Here is a 5,338-nt window from a genome sequence, read left to right on the forward strand (position 1 = left end):
TTATTATTATTTGGATTAAATTTGGTATTAGAACTCCTGCAGTATTTTTGGAGGGGGTGGGGGTACTGGTGTTCTAGAACATTGGAGAGCAGACCAGGACACTGGGGGCCCTGGAATTGCTTTTATACCCCTCCACATCCCACAGGAAATACACACTCTTCCTTTCTAAGGTTCTTCAAGAACAAGTTGTCTTTAGAGTTTATACCTATTCTCTTAAATGGAGATTCATTGAGTGAAAATGTAAGTTTTTCTAGGATGGTGATGCAAATGCCAAGTACAGAGGAAATCAACTGAGCGAAAATATTCCCACTTACTTGCCTCCAATAAGCCCTTAATGCACAAAGAATGTTCTTGGCACTGATGTCCCTCTTGGGGGAATCTAGGTGAGAGGGAAAAGTCAGGGCATGATGGTTGCTCCATTCTGCAGTATACCTCCCTTCTACTAAGTTTCCTAGCTTTTCTATGTTATCAAGAACTTGAAAGTGTCTTTACTATCATTTCCTACTAATCTAAACTACCTGGGTCACTGCAAGGAAAACCAGTTGTGATGAAAGTCTGAGGAATTCTTTTTTTCCCACTTGTATTTTTTTAATTGAGGTAATATTCAATAGAACTAATATTCAGTGTGACATCAAAATCACCTTATAGAGTGTCTCCCAGGTGTGGCTTGAATTTGAGTCTTTAAGTCCCAATAATCCTTAATTTTCTCAGATATGAAAATGGTAAGAATAGACCAAACACCACCTTTGCCAGGAAGTTCTAATTTAGTTTATACAATATCTGCTAAAGAATCTGTTTTCATTTGTGAGCAAGGCAAAATTTCAACAAACTTGGACAAGTGCTATGTTGTATTTCTGCATGTAGAGGCAGAGGGAAGGGTCAGTCAATCAAATGACAGCAGTGAGAGAAAGTGTCCTGCAGAAAGCAATTGCAGAGCTGAATTTTGATATACAGGAAGGAGTTTTTTAGTTGAGAATGAAGGGGGACAAGAAATTTATTAATAGCCAAAGAAATGATACTTATTTTTCTCTTTTATATATTGTAAATGTAACTGATAAAGAAGATTATCTGGAAAAAAGAGGACACATTGTATTTGAAAATCACAATGAACATTTCATAAAAGATTGAGAATTTCTGATGGATAATTTTGAGAACTCGAATGGGTAGAGTAAAATGTCCATATCAATAGAGAACAAAAATGATTTTTTTTGTGCTATTTTATGTCATGAAAATGTTAGGAGTTGAGGGTGGGCTTTTGCTGTCAGAATCCTAAGGTCACTCACTCTTTTTTTTTTTTTTTTAACTTTTAGAACTTATGAACAAGGAATAGTAGTGATAGGAGAAGGAAGTGATGATTTGTTAAATAAATCCTAGGAGTGCACCTTTATCTCATAATGCAAAACTCTGGGAAAATGTTTTGAGGAAAAAAAAAAAAGCTTAGTTTCTAGTCACAAAGGTGCTTTGCTCCCCCTGCACAATGAATTTGGATGGGCTTTCAAGGGCTTCTCAGTGGCAGCACTTACTGAGAAAAATGGGAGAGCAATATACACTGAAAGGGGTGATCTTACACCTCTAACTCCTACACAGTGTGGTCAGCCAGTGTATCTGCAATTAAAACAAAGAAAGAAGGGAGAGCAAAGTAGATCTGTCTTGCCTCCAACAAGATCTGTTTTGCCTTTTATCTCCAACAAGATCTGTTTTGCCTTTTATAAGGAAGGAGAAATTCAGAAGCAGCACTCAGCATGCAGACTCCACACCATAAGTCGTCAGTGTCCCTGTGGCTCTCCTTGACTTTAAATGATCAGATTATTGATTTGTTTCTTTGAATTTGAGGGGAGCTGGTCCAGTGGGAAGGAAGGAAGTGCAGGGTAAGTGGGAACAGTGTGCACCACTGCAAACTCAGAAAAGAAATGGGATTATTTTTATCCTAGTGGGCTGAGGGACAGAAAAGAGAAACAATTTTCCTACATCCCCATTTCCAAACCTTGTTCTCTAAGGTATGCATTGAATAATAGGAGGTTTTGAAAATGGGTATGGTTTTCTTTCAGGCACAATGATTCTATGGAGACAATTTTCTTTTGGCAGAGAAAATTAAAAAGAGGCTCTTTAAATGAAAATAGTTTCCAAAATAATGAACTCATTTTAAGTAATCCAAGTTGGTTGTCAGTAGTGACTGACCCAGAGAGCTGTTGGAATACTTGCTCCCTAAGTCAGGGGATGAACGCTGCTCCCTGCCAATTACTGATTGCATAGAAAGGTCCAGGGGAAGGAGAAGACATGCACACTTCAGAATCTCCTTCTTGCGAGACACCCGAATTTTCTCTTCACAACATGTGTAGCAACTACTACAGCAGTTCCTGTGGCTCTGGCTCCCGTTTTGGATGTGGCTATGGCTCGGGTTATGGCTGTGGCTACGGCACCTGTTATGGCTGTAACTATGGCTCAGGATATGGCTGTGGCTCCGGATATGGTGTGGCTATGGCTCGGGTTATGGCTGTGACTACAGATCCCATTATGGCTGTGGTTCTGGTTCTGGCTACTGGGGTTACAGACCATTTTGCAATAGGAGATGTTATTCTTGCTGCTAGAGCATCACTATTTGAGCCTCCCTTCCTTCTTACACAACATGTCTAAAGACAATGCTGATTTAAGACTCAGTACCCAAGATTTCTATGTCTACAAAATGACTTGCTTCACAGAGGCTTTGCCCTCCAAAGACCCATTTCTTAGAATGGCATCTTTATGACCCAAGGTTCCATGGAATCATCTATTTCCCAAATGTTATCATTTACTCCTTGATCTCTGATTCTCTGTTGTAACTGTGTTGATGATCTTAACGTCTTACCATTGGAGAATTCCTGTATTTGCAATAAAAATGGTTCTTTGTTTCTAACAAATCTCTGTGTATTTGCTTGTGAATTAGGTTTTTTTTTTTTGCAGTGTTATGGCCTCTCTTGAAAACTCAGTTAACAATATATTTTCTGAACCTTGGTTCTTCCTTGAAGTAATACAAACATCTTCTTATACCTGCATCATAAATACATCTTCCCTACCTATTTCTCTCATCTCACAGGCTCAGACACTCATAAATCCAAGCACAATCATATATTATTTAATAACTGTGCATTGGAAATCTCACTGTGTCCAGGATGGAACTAGAGGTGAAAAAAGGGGAAGGATGATACCTATTAAGAGGTTATGACAAAAGTCCCAGAAGGAGATTTGGCTTCAGTGCTTAAAGGACTAGTAAAATGGAAGAGTGTGTCCAGAGTTACTGAGAAATTAGAGGCAGGCTCAGTAATCGATTGAGGAATAAAAAACCAAGAGAAGTGTAATTTAGGAGAAAAACACTTGATCATACCATTGCATTTGATGGAAATGCAAATATATTAGTTTACCTATATTGAGGTTCAGGATGTTGAATTTAGTAGATGACTTGACAAATATTTTTGAAAGGGAACCATCCTGGATGGTTCCCAGAAAAATTACATGTTTTCTGTTTTCAGAGTGTTTACATTCTAGTAGATAAAGATTAAAATAAAAATTAATTAAAATAAATTCAGACAAATTACTATAGAGGAGGAACTAAGACAGTTTAAAAGGAAGTAGTAGGGGTTGACATATTAGGTAATTCAGGAAATTATTTTGAAACTCTGGCATTCAAGCTAATGACAAAAAGATATCAGTTGCAAAGAAAGATCAGAATGGACAACAAGTATAAAGGGTGAAGAGAATTTCATTATGTTTAGGTGTGATCAGTGGTGCCACATTTTTCTAGTGGGAAAAGAGAAAATTCAAGTCCTTAAATGTGGCAGATGGAAGAATAGGATTAAAAGAACTGCTCCCTTTCTGAACTAGCGTGCACACTAAATTGTGGAGCTCTGAATTTAGTGTCTTTTCTTCATCTAACTTTCCAGAGTGCTAATACTTAGATGCTACAACAGAACAAAAACCTTTCAGACTCGACTTCAAACAGCAGCTGTCTCATCTCCGTGATGAGTCACCGCACAAAGTCTGAGTTTGAGATCCCTGGAGCTGGAGACCCCACAAAATGGCCAAATCCAAGGAAGAAGACACTAGCATCTATCCAAGTCAGCTCTGGAGTGAGCAATGCCCAGTATATATATATTTTTTTCAATACCTTACACCATAGCAAAAGAAATTCTATGTGATTAAGGTCCTAAACATGAAAGTTAATTTTTTAAAGTACCAGAAGATGATGCTGACTTTCAGGAATTTTACAAGCTAGTGAGTCACTTGAAACTAGTAAGGTTAGAATTATTTACTTAGTGGAAATTAACAATCAGACCCACCTCCCAACACCCAGAAGAGCTCATAAAACAATTAGCAGAAAACCATTGCTCATATCTACCTTCTTTTTGAGAAGAAATTTCTTTCTTTGAAAGTTGTGCAATAGGTATAAGCCTGAAAAAGAAAGAAAAGCAAGAAATCCACTGAAATCAATGTAGAGAGGCTATAATATCAGTTTGTCTTGAAATTTTGTTCAACAGCATAAGTTCCATCTTGTGTTTTAATAAAGGATCCAACTTGTGCTATAGTATAGGCTCCATCTTACACTCTATGATAGCCTCCATCTTGTGTGGTATTATAGGATCCATCTTGCAATCTACAATAGGCTTCATTGTGTGCTGTAGTATAGACTCCATATTGTGTAGTACGGTAGGCTTCATCTTGTTCTAGGGTACAGGTTAAGTATGTCCTCCATCTTGTGCTGTAGGTCTGGCTCCATATTAGGCTGTACTATGGGCTCCATATTATGTAGTAGTACTGACTTCACATTGTACTGTATAGGATCTATCTAGTGTTTCAGTATAGCCTCCATTTTGTGATCTAGGATATGTATCATATTATGCTGTAGTCTATCTAGGCTGCATTGTGTGCTTTAGGATAGTTTCCATCTCTTGCTGCAGTAATGGCTACATCTTGTGCTTAATATAGGTTCTGTCTTGTGGCATATGCTTCATCTTGTGCTCTAGGATAGGCCGCACCTCATGCTATAGTGCAGGATTCATCTTGTGCTGTTGTATGTGTTGCTTTTTGTGCAGTATCAAAGATACCATATTGTGTTCTAGAATAGGCTCCACCTTCTACTCTAGGATGTGCTTCATCTTGTGTTGTAGTGTAGACTCCATTTTTCCTCTAGGATAGGCTCTATCTCATGCTGTAATACTGGCTCCATCTTGTTCTATATTATAAATTCCATCTTGTGCTCCAGAATAGGCTCCATCTGATGTCTTTTTATAGACTCCATTTTGCGTTCTAGAACAGGCTCCATCTTTTGTTGTAATTCAGGCTCCATCTCGTTTACAGTATAAGC

General features: G+C 38.1%; 1 pseudogene; it reads left to right on the top strand.

The window, feature by feature from the left end:
• Positions 1 to 2,331: 2,331 nt before the first annotated feature.
• Positions 2,332 to 2,588, top strand: LOC119256737 (keratin-associated protein 6-2-like; annotated as a pseudogene).
• Positions 2,589 to 5,338: the final 2,750 nt, after the last annotated feature.

The sequence above is a fragment of the Talpa occidentalis genome, unplaced genomic scaffold (genome assembly GCF_014898055.3).
Source record: "Talpa occidentalis isolate TD23 unplaced genomic scaffold, MPIMG_talOcc4v2.1 talOcc4.4, whole genome shotgun sequence".
Classification (NCBI taxonomy): Eukaryota; Metazoa; Chordata; class Mammalia; order Eulipotyphla; family Talpidae; genus Talpa; species Talpa occidentalis.